This window comes from Camellia sinensis, chromosome 3 (genome assembly GCF_055761805.1).
Source record: "Camellia sinensis isolate YWXY chromosome 3, ASM5576180v1, whole genome shotgun sequence".
Lineage (NCBI taxonomy): Eukaryota > Viridiplantae > Streptophyta > Magnoliopsida > Ericales > Theaceae > Camellia > Camellia sinensis.
Genome location: NC_138963.1, coordinates 171,513,518 through 171,532,414, shown reverse-complemented (window position 1 = coordinate 171,532,414; position 18,897 = coordinate 171,513,518). Strand labels below are relative to the sequence as shown.

Genomic DNA, 18,897 nt, shown 5'->3' with positions numbered 1-18,897 from the left:
ATTGTGTGGGTGATTTTCTTACCACATTGCCCACCTAGTAATCAGCTGGAGAGCACCGGCAGAATAGATGGCTTTAGTAATCCTGTAACAGAAAGAAAAAGGCTCCGGCGGTGGCTTTTCCACCCGGGGGCACTCCGACGATCAAGTCAGTATATCTCTCAAAGATAAATTAAGTGCTAAACTCACAAGCTTAAGCATGAAACTGCATACCTTAGACCCACGGGAGTGCCTCTCTTTTATAGTTTACTCAATCCAAGTCCCACTAGAAGCCTGACTTCTATGGACTCCAATTCAGTCCTTACTTTGGATTCCTTAAGAGATAAGGATAAAACTCTTTACTCTAGGACTCTTGTCCTTTATCCGCTTATCTCGGATTCTGATATTTTCGGAGATCACCTCGACATAACTACCAGGACACGTGGCACCTCGGCTGACACGTCGGCGTCACCATACCACGTGTTGGTATTTCAGAAAATACATCCCCACAATAGAATAACAAAAACGTTTAATTTTATGCTCTTTTTTTTCTTCAATTAGTGATACAATTATCTGAAACATTACTATGCAAAATGTTCTTAGTTTTAAAATTTTAAAAAAACTGAGAATATTTTCAATTTTACTAAATAATATTTATTGATTCAAAAAATCTTAAATAAAATCTGAGCTCCCATAACGTTTGTAAATAAAAATTTTATATTATTAATTCAAAATTATTATCAATATATACATATATATATATATATATATATATATATATATTTATGTATATTTTTACGATTGATTTTCAAAAACATTGTCTTGCTATTTAAACAGGTTGACTACCAGAACCCGTTGGCGCTTCTCTCGCATATAATTGGTTTAGGGCTTGTCCCTCTGTCCCTCTGTCACTACTATTTTCTGATTAGGGCTTTCTGAGAGAACTGAAGTTGTGCGATTTCGACGATGAGGATTTCGCTTTCCCTTTCTTTTTTTCTTTTTTTTTTTCTACTTCAGTGGTGAATTGTAGAAGTTCTTCCATCACTTTCCAGTTTTCCAAAGTTTCGTTGTAAATTATAGCTTCAATAGTCTCCCATAAGTCCTCTGCTCTTCTCTCTCTCTCTCTCCCTCTCTCTCTCTCTTAATTTGTTTCAATGGCTTGAACTCATTACAGTTTATTTATTTTGATTTCAATTACACATTTTTTATTTTCAGTGTACACCATTTACGCGTCTGTGAAAATCTACTCTCTGTTTGTTTATCCATCTGTAATTTTAGTTATTATTATTATTATTATTATTATTATTATTTGTTTTGTTAATTAAAAGTGTAAGATGTACAGAGGATTATTTCACATGGAGAGTGGTTGTTTTGGCATTTTAAACCCCGTATATTATACTATTATGGTGAAGAAATAAAAGGCATGAAGATGAGAACAGGGAATAGAAATTTTCATGTGCATTAGTCAAATTTGGCTTCTTAGCTTGACTTGAATTGGGACAGATACTCCTAACTAATACACTTAGGGCATGTTTGTTTGAGTGGACATGTGCTTGGGATTGGATTAATAATCCAATAAAATTATTAATTCGATATTTGGTTAAACAATTGAAGTAGGGACTAATTATTTTAAACTTAACTATTAGTTAAGATAGGATACATAATCCAACGGATTCATAGTCTTAGGATTATTAGTCATGGGAATGCTAATCCAGTCCGCCCAAACAAACATGGCCTTATATTCTTTTGATTACGATGTGATTAAGATTTGTATAATTTCTATTCCCTTCCGGTCTATGCACGCCAATGACTTCCAAATTTTGAACAAGTTACATGACAATTTCCAAGCAGTTATCATTTAAGTAATAATAATAATAATAATAATAATAATAATAATAATAGTAATAACCATCATATATTGCATTTTTCTAATTTTTATACGTAAAACAATGATGTGACGATTATATTTTTGTAATTTTGAGGGAGTGTTTTAGCTTGATGTGAAACACAAAAGGATAGTTATATATGAATTTTTTGTACGAAAAGTTTATATTTCTCTTAAAGTTACCTACCCATAAATACCTCTCCATGTATTCTATAAGAAAATTGAGAGAGATTGAGAGAGCAATTTAGCTCTGTATGTTTTTGATGTATTTAGCAATCAAATGGAACCTCCATTATATAGGAGATGGTTTACAAGACAGAATGATATGAAGCCACCGAAAGGTAGCAAAAGGAAAGGAAAAGCAAGCATCTCTGTGCTAGCACCAACTATGCAACAACTAGCAAAAGGAAAAGAAAAGAAAGCATACAACTCTCTACAGATATTATCTATTAAATATAATATCTACATATATTATCTACTATTATAATATTAACATCCCCCCTCAAACTCAAGGAGGACAAACATCAACCAACTTGAGTTTGGAGACAAGGTCAATGAAGCGGCCAGGAGAATGAGCTTTGGTGAAGATATCAGCAGGTTGATCAACAGAAGAGATCGGATGGAGATGGACAGTACCATGAGTAACGTGTTGCCGAATAAAATGACAGTCAATCTCAATGTGCTTGGTGCGATCATGAAAAACATCATTGTGAGCAATTTGAAGAGCACTGTGATTGTCACAAAAGAGGGCAGTAGCGCCAGAGGGAGTAACACCCATGTCAGCAAGAAGCCAACGAAGCCAGAGAAGCTCCTGAGTAGTATCAGCAAGGGCACGGTATTCGGCTTCGGTACTAGAACGAGCAGTAAGAGATTGTTTCTTACTGCGCCAAGAAATAAGAGAATCACCCAAAAAAAAGCAAAACCCAGTAGTAGAGCGGCGGTCAGTAGGATCGCCAGCCCAATCAGCATCAGAGAAAGCACGAAGCTGGAGAGAGGAGCGGGCGGAATAATGAAGACCATGAAACATGGTGCCTTTGAGATAGCGAATGATACGAATTAAGGCAGCATAATGTGTGGTACGAGGAGCCGACATAAACTGACTGACAATATGGACGGCATAGGCAATATCAGGACGAGTAACAGTGAGATAGACAAGACTGCCAACCAGCTGACGATATATAGTAGCATCAGAGAGAAGAGTGCCATCAAGAGGGGTAAGACGACTCTGAGGCTCCAGGGGAGTTGAGGCAGTCTTGCAATCGGTAAGACCAGCACGGGTGAGAAGATCAGATGTGTACTTAGCCTGAGAGAGAAAAGAACCCGTGGAATCATGGAAGATTTCAAGACCCAAGAAATAGCTGAGAGGACCAAGGTCTTTCATCTCGAAATGATGGCTAAGAAATTGTTTAAGATTAAGAATACCATTGACATCATCACCGGTGATAATCATATCATCCACATAAAGAAGAAGCAAGGTGGTCCCTTGAGCAGTTTTGCGGATAAACAGTGCAGTATCATAAGAGCTGGAGGTGAAACCACAGTCATGAATAGTAGAGCTGAACTTGGCAAACCAAGCGCGGGGAGCTTGTTTGAGACCATATAAAGCACGTTGAAGTTTGCAGACTTTATGAGGTGGATAAGTAGACCCAGGGGGAGGTTGCATGTAGACCTCCTCAAGAAGAACACCATTAAGAAAGGCATTTTTCACATCCATTTGATAAAGATCCCAGTGTCGGGTAGTAGCAACTGCAATGAGGCTGCGAACAGAGGTGAGACGAGCAACAGGAGCAAAGGTCTCCTCATAGTCAATACCATATTCTTGATTGAAGCCTTTAGCAACAAGGCGAGCTTTATAGCGCTCAATAGAGCCATCAGAACAGGTTTTGATTTTGTATACCCATTTACAGCCAATGGCAGTCTTGCCAGGAGGAAGATCAACAATGTCCCAAGTGTGAGTTTTGTCTAAAGCCTGTAATTCATCAGTCATAGCTTGCTGCCAAAGAGGATTAGAGCGAGCCTCCCGATAGGAGGTGGGTTCATAAGTAGAAAAAGCAGTAGAACCAACAATAAAGTCACGAAGACGAGTAGAAGGTTGGATTACCCGGTGTGGTCGAGCAGGAGGAGGAGGAGCCACAGGAAGAGACTCAACAGGGGGTGAGGAGTCCGAGGGAGCAAGATCAGGACCATCAGAGCTGGCAGGTGCTTGAGAAAGACCAGTAGGCAAGGCAGTCTCAAGAGAGTCAGGCATGGGCAGTGAAGGAAGCTCATCAGAAAACAGATCTGCAGAAGGGTTAGTAAAACACAGAGAGGGTGAGGGAACGGATAAACGGAATTGAGAGAGGGAGGAAAACATTGTGTGTTCCCAAAAGACCACATGACGAGAGATACGGAGACGCTGGGAGAGAGGATCCCAACAGCGATACCCTTTATGTTCAATACCATACCCCAAGAAGCAACAAAGGCGAGAACGAGGTTCAAGTTTGGTACGTTCATGAGGTTGGAGAAGAACAAAACAGGCAGAGCCAAAAACCCTAAGGGTGTCGTAAGGGGGACGGGTGCCATGTAAATGCTCATATGGAGTGTGATTATGAATGACTGGTGTAGGGATACAATTGATAGTGTAAGCAGCAGTGAGAGCGGATTCACCCCAAAAATTTTCGGGACAAGAGGAAGAGAGAAGGAGGGCTCGAGTAGTGTCAAGTAGATGCCGATGTTTTCGTTCAGCACGGCCATTTTGTTGGGACGTACCTGGACAGGAACGATGAGGTTGAGTACCATGACTCCTAAGGAAAGAAAGAAAGTCAAAATCTTTATATTCCATGGCATTGTCGGAGCGAAAAATCTTGATAGTTTTAGAAAATTGGGTTTTAACCATTGCAGCAAAATTGTAATAAAGTTGTTTGAGTTCAGAGCGATTTTTCATAAGAAACAACCATGTAAAACGAGAAAAATCATCTATAAAAACAACAAAATAACGTGCGCCTCCCATAGTAGGAGTAGGAGAGGGTCCCCAAATATCAGAATGAATGAGATCAAAGGGCGCAAGAGAAACAGAATCACTTTTATTAAACGACAAAGCAGGTTGTTTTGCAAGTTGACAGGACACACAATTGAAAGCATCAGAACTTACAGTACCCAAATGACCACTAGAAATTAAAGACTTCAAACGACCAACAGAAAGATGGCCCAAACGATAGTGCCAAAGCTGAAAATGAGATAAAGGAGGAGCAGTGGTAGCAGTGGTAGGAGCAGTGATTTGAGAGGAATTCGGAACATGAAGATGGATAAGTTCGTAGAGACGTCCTTGCTTACGGCCGATCCCAAGAGTTTGCCCGGTCCAAGGGTCCTGCACCAAACAACCAGTATGGGAAAAGGTAACAGTTAGACCATGCTCACATAATTGACTAATGGAGATAAGATTTAAAGTGAGAGCAGGCATAAGATATACATGGGATAAAGATAAGTGAGAGGTGGAAACAGACCCAACATGACTTACAGACAGAAGAGACCCATCAGCAGTATGGATAGAAGGAACATGAGAAGTCGAAGAGAGAGGAGTAAAAATAGTAGGATCAAAGGTCATGTGATTATAACAAGCGGAGTCAAAGTACCAGGAAGTGTTACCTGCGGTGGTAGACAAAGCAGGAGATGGAGGAGTACCGGAATGCTGCCAAAAATGTTGAAACATGGCTTCAACATCGGTATGAGAGAAGACCGGAGTGGAAGGATCTACAGGGACAGAAGAAGGTGAATCTTCGGAGGCGGCAGCAGCAGTGCGTGGAGCAGGCATGTTTTTAAATGGAGTCCCAGAACGGTGAGAGTTGCTGCGGGAAAGATTCCCGGTGGAAGGACCATGGCGAGAGGCACGGGTAGGATTGCGGAAGCAATCTTGTTGGAGATGACCGGGGCCAGTCTTGTTGCAAAATCGACAAAGACGAACGGGACAATGAACCAGAAGATGAGTCGATGGAAGATTGCGGTTGTGACAATAGTTGCAGGTAGTGGACCGCTGTGGTGAAGGAGAACTTCGAATCTGGGGAGTAGCAAGAACAGAGTCCACAGGGTGTGGATGGAGAGTACCAAACCTGGTTTCCTCGGACAGGAGTTCAGAAACGGCTTGCTCAAGAGTGGGTAAAGGAGTGCGATGTAGGAGAGATGCGCGGACGGGCTCAAAACGAGGAGTGAGAGCCATGAGAAACTGAACCAAGCGTTGTTGGTCACGGTAGGTAGTAAACAAGGCAGCATCCTCAGTATGAGGCCATGGAGGCTCAGAAAGAGCGAGTTGATCCCAAACATAATACATTTGGGAGAGGAAATCATTAATGGTCTGAGTGTTTTCTTGGCGCATACGGTGAAGATGACTTAGAAGCTGATATTGGTGAGCAAGACCGGTAGTCTGATAGCGTTCTTGCAAAAAATCCCAGATGGCCTTGGCTGGAGAGGAAGCAGACTCAAGTTGGAACCTACCAAACTGAAGGCTGATGGATGTAATAGAAGTATTGCGAAGCCAGGTGATGATCTGATAATTTTTACTATCCCAATCTTCTAGTCGGTCGATATATTTGGCAGCGGAGTCCGTGGCAGCGGATTCCGTGGTTGTTGGGACTGGTTTGCACACATCCCCAGTAATGATACGCCAAAGTTTCTTGCCTTTGAGGAAGCCAGACATGGCTTGTGCCCAAAGGACATAATTAGTCCCGTCAAGAATAACGGAAATAGGGTGATTAGAGGAATCCGGGCGATCCATGAGGGAAAAATAGCACAATGGCGGTAGAATCTGAAAAAACCGAGGTTACCAATGAATTCAGAAGGCCGAAATTAGTGGGAAAAGGAGTGAAACGACCCAAAATATGACCACAGAGGCACAAAAATGAGAGGCAAAGGGGCGCGGCGCACGTTAGCAAGAAAGGCGCGGCGCACGTTAGCAAAAACAGGCAGGCAGTGCACGGTAGCAGAGAGGGCTGACGTGTGCTGACGTCAGAAACACGCGGCGCACGTTAGCAAGGTAGTGCGCGGTGCACGTTAGCACGGGACAGTGTGGAGGACGCGTAGAGCGCGTGTGTGGCGGAAGGCGGAGGCAGGCGACGCGCCGGTCACAGAAGCGGCGCGTGAGAGCGCGTGTAACGTCTGATGGGGCTGAAATTGGTGGCGTTAGAATCGTCCGGAGGAGACGAAGGCTCTGGTGTGGTGAAAAATGTATTTCAGAGATGGCGTTAGAATCGTCCGGAGGAGACGAAGGCTCTGGTGTGGTGAAAAATGTATTTCAGAGATGGACGAAAAAGGGATACAGATGAAATGCAATCTGTAGAAAAAAAAAAATATGTTGGCAGAAGAGGCTAGGCAGAAAACCTGTGCTCTGATACCATATAAGAAAATTGAGAGAGATTGAGAGAGCAATTTAGCTCTGTATGTTTTTGATGTATTTAGCAATCAAATGGAACCTCCATTATATAGGAGATGGTTTACAAGACAGAATGATATGAAGCCACCGAAAGGTAGCAAAAGGAAAGGAAAAGCAAGCATCTCTGTGCTAGCACCAACTATGCAACAACTAGCAAAAGGAAAAGAAAAGAAAGCATACAACTCTCTACAGATATTATCTATTAAATATAATATCTACATATATTATCTACTATTATAATATTAACATATTCAAAGAAATAAATACTCTCCACCCCTCCATCCAACAACTGCTCCTCATACCTCGTAATAACAAACACAACAATGAAATTGTTAGCAAAGAGGCTTTCCAACAAGTTCATTCCTTTACAAGTCATGTTTTTCTTTGTCATCATCGTCCTTGCATTGGTCTCTTCTTCTAATGTTGCTGCTTATGCTTCCTTTGGAGAAGAAGGAACTGAAGCAGTGGCTCTTTTGAAGTGGAAAGCTAGCCTTGACAATCAAAGCCAATCTCTCCTATCATCATGGGTTGGAAGCAACAACCCTTGCAATGATTGGGTTGGCATTGGTTGCAACAATGTTGGAAGAGTCACATCTATGAACTTTACAGGTTGTGGCTTACGAGGTACGCTTCACAATTTTAACTTCTCATCCTTTCCCAGTCTTCTCCGGATGGACTTTGGTAACAATTCACTCTCCGGAACCGTCCCCCCACATTTCAGTAACCTTTCCAAACTCATCTTCCTTGACTTGTCCCTCAACCATCTCTCTGGAACAATTCCATTTGAAATGTGCCTATTGTCAAATCTTAACTTCTTTGACATGTCTTTGAATCAAATCTCGGGTTCAATCCCCCAACAAATAGGAATGCTTAGCAGTCTCAATGACCTCTCTTTGCAGGGAAAGTCTATAGTACATTTTGTTTAAAAAATGTATGGTACATAAAAAATCAATGGTTCAGATTGAGCCACATCATTAAAAGTGACCTGGTAAGCAGGTCACTTTTTATAGTTATGAGCCAAAATCATATTTGTTCATAACTAGAATCAAATTAATCATAACTTAGTTATGAGCTCTCATCACATATCTCATAACCACATCTCATAACCAGCACCATTTTGTTGATAACCAATATCATATATTTCATAACTACAATCACATATCTCATAATTATATCTCATAACCAATATCCTTTAGCTCATAATCACACCACTTTGATCATAACCAATATCACATATCTCATAACATTAATCACATATCTCATAATTACTACCCATATAACTCATAACCACATCTTATAACCAATCCCCCTTTGACTCATAACCAACATTACATATCTCATAATCAACACCCTTTTGCTCATAACCACATCACTTTAATCATAACCAATATCACATATCTTATAACTAATAATCACATATCTCATAACCAAACACTCTTTTGACTCATAACTACATCACTTTACTCATAACCAAAATCACATGTCTCATAAACAACAATCATATATCTCATAACCATTACCCACATATCTCATAACAAACACTCTTTGGCTCATAACTAACATCACATATATCATAACCACTAATCACATATCTCATAACACCCTTTGGCTCATAGCCACACCACTTTGATAATAATTAACATCACATATCTCATAACCACATCTCATAACCAGCACCATTTTATTGATAACCAATATCATATATTTCATAACTACAATCACATATCTCATAACTATATCTCATAACCAATATCCTTTAGCTCATAATCACACCACTTTGATCATAACCAATATCACATATCTCATAACATTAATCACATATCTCATAATTACTACCCATATAACTCATAACCACATCTTATAACCAATCCTCCTTTGACTCATAACCAACATTACATATCTCATAATCAACACCCTTTTGCTCATAACCACATCACTTTGATCATAACCAATATCACATATCTTATAACTAATAATCACATATCTCATAACCAAACACTCTTTTGACTCATAACTACACCACTTTGCTCATAACCAAAATCACATATCTCATAAACAACAATCATATATCTCATAACCATTACCCACATATCTCATAACCAACACTCTTTGGCTCATAACTAACATCACATATATCATAACCACTAATCACATATCTCATAACACCCTTTGGCTCATAGCCACACCACTTTGATCATAATTAACATCACATATCTCATAACCATTAGTCATATATCTCATAATCAATACTCTTTGGCTCATAACCATACCACTTTACTTATAACCACTAATATATCATAATCACTAATCACATATCTCATAACACCCTTTGGCTCATAGCCACACCACTTTGATCATAATTAACATCACATATCTCATAACCACATCTCATAACCATTTTGTTGATAACCAACATTATATATTTCATAACTACAATCACATATCTCATAACTACATCTCATAACCAATATCCTTTAGCTCATAATCACACCACTTTGATCATAACCAATATCACATATCTCATAACATTAATCACATATCTCATAATTACTACCCATATAACTCATAACCACATCTTATAACCAATCCCCCTTTGACTCATAACCAACATTACATATCTCATAATCAACACCCTTTTGCTTATAACCACATCACTTTGATCATAACCAATATCACATATCTTATAACTAATAATCACATATCTCTCTTCTTTCTATCTTTCTCTCTGTCTCTCTCGTTTATCTCTCTTCTCTTTATGTCTCTCTCGCTCATCTCTCTTCTCTCTATCTCTCTCTATCTCTCTCGTTCATCTCTCTTCTCTCTATGTCTCTTTTTTGTCTCTCACTCTCTATCTCTTTTTCTTTCTTTCTCTCTCTCTCCCACTGTGTTTGCGTTGTTCACTCTCTCACTCCCGTCTTCTCTGTTTGCGTTGTTCTCTCTTTCTCTCCCACTGTGTTTGCGTTCTTTCTCTCTCTCTCTCATCACTCTGTCTCTCTCTTTCCTCTATCTGTCTCTCACTCATTTATCTCTCTCACCACCCATCTCCTCTACCACCTTCACCACTACTACAAACACTATTCCACCACCACCACTACTTCCACTATCGCCACTTCACCTCTACGACTACCATTACTACTGCCATCGCCACCACTTCATTACCACCACTACCACTACTGCTACTACTATTACCATTACCTCTCATTCACCCCTATCACTCCATTTACACTACCACTACCACAACTTCACTACTAATCTCTTTTACCATCACCATCACCATCACCATCATCTCTTATCCACCATCTTCACTACTATTGCCGCTCCCTTTCCTCTATCACAAAAATTTAGTTCATGATTTTTAGTAACAAAAAAAAAAAAAAAAATAGGCCGCAGAAAAATATTTTTCATTGACTACAAAAAATTAACTTTTATTTTAGTGAAAAATATTTTTCATTAAAATATTACCCCTACTTCTACCAAATAAATAATAATAATATTTTTTAAAAAAAATTCATTAACTACAAAAAAAATATATTTTAACAAAAAATAATTTTTTTTGATGACAACAACTCCTGTCGCAAAAAAAAAAATTTAAATTAAATGACGTTATTTTATTATTTAAATTTCATATGTGACTAAAAAATATTTTTTTTTTATTTTTTATTCCCGTCCCCTTTTTTTTTCCATTCCTGCTCCTCCGTTCCTTTTTTTTTCATCCCACCCACCCCCCAAAAAAAAAAACAAAAAAAAATCCCCAATCTCAAACTCAAAAATCCCTAATCTCTTCTTACCCTCTCTCTCTCTCTCTCTCTCTCTCTCTCTCTCTCTCTCTCTCTCGATCGATCGATCGATCGATCGATCGATCGACGTCGAGCGGCGTCGGAGCAGCAGCAGCGTCGGCCTCCTCAACTTTACGCCTACATTTTTAATTCCTAATAGGCAGTTACAACATACCCATGCAACTTTTGTGAGGGGATTCTTGAATCCAGTGAGTATTCTAACAGTTGTAGTATTCAAAAATTCATTACTCATATGCTTAGTTACACTGTTTTCACTATAACAAAAGTAACCTATGGTGACAAAAAGTAGTGAAGAAAATAAATTTTGTCACTAAATAAGAACAATTTGTGACGAATTATAAAATTTTGTCACATATAATAAAAAAATAAAAATAATAGGTGATGAAATTTATTTGTGTCAATAAATACTTCTTTTTAGGTGAGAAAAAATTAAGTTGCGTCATTGAAGGCTTTTCCGCCAAATTTTTTTGGTGGCGCCAAAATTTTGAGACTTTTGGTGAGAAAAAAATTTGTCACTAATTATAAAACTATTAGTGAGGAATATATTTTCGTCACCAATAATTTTACATTTTGTTTTTAAAAAAAAACTTGATTTTAAATATTTTAAGATTATTTAGTGAGAAATATATTTTCGTTACTAATAATTTTTAATATTTTGAGACCTTTTACTTAGAAAATTATTTTGTCACTAATTTTGGATGAAAAATTTTGACAAATTGGGCAATAATGAAAAAAAAATACTCTACTAATTTTTTCTCTTTTTTTTTTTTTTGTGTTTATCAGTTTTCCTCTCATATCTCTCTCTCACTACAACAAATTATAATTTTAACAATTAAAAAATTTCATAAAACACACAAATTTATTTTTTAGCAGGAATAATTTCACATTACCCGTCCAATTTATGAATTATGATTTATTTTTATTTTTTTTTCATATTTTTCCATGTCTTTACATAAACCCAAAATTAAAGCACTAAAAAAATTCTGATTTAGCGCCAAAATTGTTTTCAACTCCTTGGTTAGAACTTTGTGCCCTAATAATCTATCCATAGTTCTTTCACAAAGCAGTAGCAGAGAACAACGTGAGCTCATCCTCCACCGTGAGGACGATTCATCCGTGAGTTCATCCTGCACCGACATCAAGCTACAACACCACCGTGAGTTCTAGGTCAGTTTGTTGTCTCTGTTTCTCTTTCTCTACCCCTCTCTCTCTCTCTTCTGGTCTCTGGGTTTCTCATTCTCTACCCTCACTCTGTTTTCGGACGTGTTTCTGTAAATGGAATTCATTGTTAAGATGAGATTAAAGTCATTCCATTCATTAGTTCTAACATCTCCAAACCTTCTCTACTTTAAAGGGTTCCATGAATAACTTGAATGATTTTAATTTGGGAAAAAAAATATAGAAAACAGAATGATTAACATGTTATGTATTTTGATTATGATATTCATATTCTACCCAATATAATCATTGAAGTGAATAAATTGTTGGTGATTCTACACACACAGAGAGTAAAGTCTCATGCTTCTGATTATGGGTCTGCTAGGTGTTTGATAAAATGCCACAATGGCTAGTTTTTTCTTTATTGTTTTGTTTGCGTTTTTTTTTTTTTTTTAAGGAACAGCAGGATTGGATAATTATAAAATCAGATTAATCTTCCCCCCCTTTCTCCAATCACAAAGTTATTGCAAGGATAATGACTGATAAATGACAATGATGCCCTTGTTTTGCATTTCACATCCTTGGTTCTTGTAATGAATGATAAATGATAATGATGTCCCTGCTAGACATGGTCTAAATTCATGCCAGAATTGCTCATTTGCTAAGTAATAGAAATTCCCTTTCTTTTGTTGGATGTCCTGTATTTTAATGCATTATCTTGCATCTCCCACATGTAAGAAAATTTAAGCAACATTGTAGGTAATTCTGTGATGAGTTTTGTTAATTTGTAGGTTTTGAATTATTTGAAATTATTGACGCCCTTCTTTTTTCAATTGACAACAATTCACATAACTATTTTAGTAATCCACAGTAATGTTTCTCTTTATATGTACTATTCATTAATTCAAATTCTAACCTTCTCGGATTTTTTTCATGATCTTGGAAAATGATGAGAGGTTCATAAAGCTGGTTCATTCATTTGCAAAACAAGAAGTATATAATAATTGACAAGTCAGAAGGGAAAAATGTGAAAATGAGAAAACAAAAAATAATAAAATAAAAAACCATGAACATCTTTCCACAACCGAATTCACATTGACCATGTTCGGTTTATTACCTGTAATTCTTTAGGAGACGAAGCTTCTGATAGAATTCGATAAATTCAAGTTTCAACCTTTCTTCAACTTTTCTTAGCTCCTCTTTATTAAAACTCAAGCCCTTTTCCTTGGAATCCTTCAGAACACCTTTTATAGTTGATATTGGACTTTCAAGTGTATTGTTAATCTTCACATGATCAAGGATTTCTAGAGGATCTGGTTATGTGTTTTTATTAATAAGAGATAGATTTACAAAAGGTGCTAAAAGTGGATACAACTCATGTAGAAAGTCCAAGGGAAACACATGCTATCATCCCATACAAGTACAAGAATCTAGCTAAATCTAAGAAGCATGGATTCTTCTAAAAAGGTTCCATGTCCATGTTGGACATGTGTTGGGCACCCATTCAGACATGCCCTATTATATTTTTAGACGTTTTTAGGTGGACTTTGGACATTTAGAATACATGTCTATCTCGTAGACACACATAAACACATTGTTAGTTTGGATTTGATATCCCTTTACAAGGAAAAAATACTTACAATCTCCAATCAATTGTGTGTACTAGTACTTGACCTCAAAACCTCCAAACTTGGAGGTTACCCCTTGCAGAATTCTGAGTTTGAACAAGTTCTGTCTCAAGAGCAACCCCTGCCCCCTCTCTTCTGGCAGCCTACGTTCATTCCAAAACCTAACCCTATATGTCCTCTGACAATTACATATGTTCAAGGAACTTCTTCATAAGTATTCCTGCTCTGGGTGTTGTGTCTGGTTGTTGTCTCAGTAATGTGAGATGCCTGCTCTGCATAAGTATTCCTGCTCTGGGTGTTGTGTCTGGTTGTTGGTTGGTCTATTTAACTCTTTGTATCGCCTTGATGCTTTTTTAATAAAGTTTGATTATTTATCAAAAAAAAAAAACATTATATTTAACTCTTTACTTCCAAACAAAAATTCTTCTAATGATACTGATTTTAATCCGTGCAGATCAAGGATAAAACTGGTGAGCAAATAGGTGAAACTGAACTATGATGTGTGATTAAAAAGAAGTTTTTCTTAATGTTAGATGACATTTATGAAAATTTGCTTCTGATCTGTTACTGTTGCATGCTGTTTCAATGGTGATTTTATTTTGATGGGAAAACATGACAACCATCTGAACAGTATGATAGCTGACCTGGAATTATCATGAAGAAATTTTTTTTTGAATTGATAGTGTTTTCCTGTTTCAAGCTAATAAACTACCATAACTACATTTAATCCCAAACAATTGCCCGATTTTGAGTAGTAGTCCCCCCATTCACAAATATAAATAAAAATCTTATGAACAAGGTAAGTTGTTCTAACTTATTGAACTTAACTTACAGGAAAGTGTAGTGTTAAGAGCTATATCATTTCAAAAAATGTGGTATGGACATCATTTCATGATCCTTTTGGCTATTATGGAGTTTCAGTGTTTCATTTGTCTTTGGAATTTCAGAATGATGTAGTGAAGAACCTAGTGACTAAGTTACACTCTGCTAAAGCTAAGCTTCATTTGGTGACACAAACAAAATGCAAAATTGTTTTGGAGAATAGAAAGGTTCATGTATTAAATTCTGATTTCTATAGCTTGAGTGGATGTACATAGATACTAAGGGTAGAGTGTTTTTTTATTTTATTTTTTATGTCATTGTTATTACTGTTTATATTTTTACTAGCCTTTAAGTGTTTTGAATTGTTTAAAGAGTTAATGCTGTTGTTCAGAGAGAACTTCACAAACCCGAGTCTGATCGTTCTTGCATACATCTGGAGTTCGATGTATTTTTTCCTTTTATTTTTTGGTTGTGTTTGTTGTTTGATTTTGGTTTAGAAATAATCATGCAATGTTTGCCTAAATTCAGTCAATATATTCAAATAGCAGTTAAGTTTTATCCATATTATTGCTATTTTTCAGCTTTATTACAAGTCCATTTGAGTGTAACTTATTTAAGTACCAAACTGGGTGTATCAATTTGAGTGTAAAGTCCATGTTTTTCTGTGGTAGAATCATAGGGGGAATTGTAGTATCAAAAATCAAGTGCCTAGTAATTTTTCAAAATTTTATATAATTCTGTTTATGATGACATGATAAATATATGAATATTTGCACAAATTTGCGTGATTTATCATGAAGATAACATAAATAGTATCAAAAATCAAGTGCCTAGTAATTTTTCAAAAAAATCCATTAATTGATGTTCTTCTGACAAGCACAGATATCCTAGAATAATATGTGATAACCTAAACTTTCTGTGACATGCAGCATGTCAGTCCTAGATTCCCAAAGTTGGTGGCTGACATGTTACCCCTTGATTAAGTCACATGAATATTAGGAGACCTTGTAATAATTGTTTATTACCAAAGATAAAGAAAAAGTCAATGCTGTTTTGCATTTGTGGCTCAATCTTATTGGTATTCAACATAGATTTTGCTGATAGTAAACAATTATTTCTGGAAAATACTATTCTCACAGCTTTCTTGGTGGCATATACAGCCTTCTAATAAAGAGGGGACAATTTTCTCATTTGAGAAAGCAACCAAAGAAGCTGTGGTAATAAAGCATCACATCTTTTTTCCTTCACTTGTACTGGTGGTGAGGAAAGTCTTATATGATATATGAATTATCTTCTACTTACATTCTCCATGAAAACAAATTTCATCACTCCAGTTAACTTTCCCATTGAGGTTGTCCATACATTGCCGAGGGTCAAGTTTTCAGAGGAGAGCAATCAATACATACCAAAGAGACATAAAGATTTCTACCCATAACGCAGTATTAAAGATTTGAATCGACAAACATAATTTTCCGTCCATGTATGATTCAGATTTTTGCTTTCAGATTAACATGTCAACCTTAACTAAATTCTGCACAAGAAAATCAAAAGACATTAAAAATCCATTAGTCAGTGTTGGTGGCTAGGAAGGATGAATTGGGTATAGGGTACAGACTTTTAACTTTTGGCATTACTTGTACAAAGTGGGGGTCCTTAGACTTGAACCCACATTCTTAGGCTTGACATTCCAACAAACAATGTTCCTGCAAAGCAAAACAGTGTCAAAGAAACATTTTATCCAATATGAATCATGCACAAAGAATGTTCATCATGTTCTAAAAGCCCAAATAATCCTCAAAAACCTTACCAGAAATTCCACCTGAATGAGGCACTGTGGCTAGTGGAAATTTAAAGCTATCTGCCTTCTCACTCATCAGAGAACAGCCAGGATCAATTTGTCTTGTGGATTGATTTAAATTGACATGGGTACCACTTCCTCCCACTTGCCAACAGTGGCCAAGTTTGAATATATTTGAAGCACATGAACACCAGGTTTAGAGTTGTGTGAGTCAGAATTCGATGGGTATAAATCACTTATTTATAAGAATAGATCTTAACTTATACAAGGAGGATAAGTCAAAAAAATTCTGTGAAGTTTGATTAATTAAAAAGTTATAAAGTTATAAGTTTGATTTTATTTGCTATAAGTTGGACAGTGTATACAGTTATACTTGCGGGTGTGTTTTAGAGCAATCCAAATACCTAAAAATAACCCAAGTCAATTAAGAAAAATACCAAAGAACCCAAATGAATTGCCTTAATGAGTCTCCATATATTTATTCATATTTTTTTTATTTGTTACGATTTCATTCTTCTTTTAGAATCTCTGCTATAAATGGGGTGCAAAACTGACTCCATCAGAGGTGGCTAATAAAGTGAAGCACTATGACAAGATAAGTGGAAGAAGTCAAGGGTTTGGCTTCGTGACGAGGAGGTTGTTTTTTTGTCCTTTTATTTTTTTTTTAAATAATCTTAGCATGATGTTCACATTTTGATTTGGGTTTAATTTGATTTGATTGTAGAAGTAAGCAAAGCAGGGCCTCTGGTTGAATTTCTTGAATGGACTTCTACAGGTTGAATGGAATTTGATTTGATTTTGAATTTCTTGAATGGACTTCTACAGGTTGAATGGAATTTGATTCAGAACATGTTTCTATAATGATTTTTGTTCATTGGTTCCACTATACAGATTCTGAATCTGTTCAAAAGCTGTTCTAAATCAGATTCTGAATCTATCCATTTATCAGAACAGATTTTTGTTCATTCGGAACAGGTTTCTATAATGGAACAGGTTTTGAACAGATTCGGAACAGGTTATGGACTTCTATGGGTTCTGGACTTGTTCATAGTTTAATACCAGAAATGTTGAATTTCTTGAATTTCTATAATGGTCTTGATTCTGGACTTGATTATACTTGATTTAGAATTTGATTTTGAATTTCTTGTTGAATTTGGGCATTATGGGATGGCTGTTAAGGTTTTGATTATGCTGATTTTTGTTTTTTATTTACTGTTCTTGTCAAAATAACAAGTTTAGCTAAGCACAAGTTCAATGTTGTCTTGAGTTAAAATCTATGGCTTAATCTAATATGTTTACTAATGTATGTATATATATATATATTTATCTTGTATTGTAGCAAATGTTTTGGTCCTTGAACCCTAATCTCATTCTCAGCCCAGATATTCATCTAAAAGCTTATCTCTAAGTTATTAATTCATAGTAGCTATGTTTACTAATGTATGTATATATATATATATATATATTTTCTATTTTGTATGTAGATTACAAAATGGCTTCTTCCTCTAGTAACAATAGCTACTTAAGATTGATACCAAGATTTTGTGATTGTGGGAGAACAGCTGCCATACACATTGTGCGAACCAATCAGAATGGAAATAAAGGGCGTGTGTACTTTGTGTGTCCATCAAAATATGTAAGTACTATGGAAATTTGTTTGGAAATTTGTTTGCAAATTTATTAGCCTGATTTGATTAACTGATTGTCATGCATTGTAGATTAGTGAGGAACACTGCAATTACTTCAAGTTCGTAGATGATGATGACTACGACGTGATCTCCAATGTTGCACCTCGTACATCTATAAGAAGCGAAGAATTTAACGATCCAAGCACAAGGGTTTATGAGATGGATAATGAATTTCAGAAGCATGGTAGAAGGCTTCGAAAGACGGAGAAGAAATTGAATGTCGTGCTTTATGTCATTGTATTTTGTATTGTTTTATATTTTATAATGTAAACTACTGAGTTCATAGCTTTTGGGGAATTTGATGGATGTACTTATGGATTGAATGGACTTGATGTATGTCCTTATGGATTGAATGAACTTTATAACTTCAATGGACTTCTATTTTCAATTACTGTTGATAGGTTGAAATTATTGTTGAATTTGTTGTTGAATTATGATGTCAGACATATATGGATTGAATTATGAATTTCTTGTATGGATTGAATGGACTTGTTGAATTATGATGTTAGACATGTTGAATTTATACCAGACATGTTGATTGAATGGACTTGTTGGATTATGGATTATGGATTGAATGGATATGTTGAATTTATGGATTATGATGGACATGATGATTATGAATGGACATGTTGAATTGAATGGATTATGGATTATGACGTCAGACATGTTGAATTTATACCAGACATGTATTATTATGGATTGAATGGACTTGTTGGACTTGTTGACTTTATACCAGACATGTTG

At 36.5% G+C, this 18,897-nt stretch overlaps 1 long non-coding RNA gene across 2 annotated transcripts; it reads left to right on the top strand.

Moving 5' to 3' along the window:
- The first annotated feature begins 12,034 nt into the window (after window positions 1–12,034).
- Window positions 12,035–18,544, top strand: LOC114303671 (uncharacterized). Of its 2 annotated transcripts, none has more exons than XR_014364762.1 (5): window positions 12,035–12,226; window positions 16,989–17,101; window positions 17,190–17,240; window positions 17,950–18,101; window positions 18,184–18,544. It is a non-coding gene; the product is annotated as an uncharacterized LOC114303671 (long non-coding RNA). The 2 variants fall into 2 exon arrangements; XR_014364763.1 differs by having other exon boundaries at window positions 12,036–12,226; window positions 18,028–18,101.
- The last annotated feature ends 353 nt before the right edge of the window (window positions 18,545–18,897 follow it).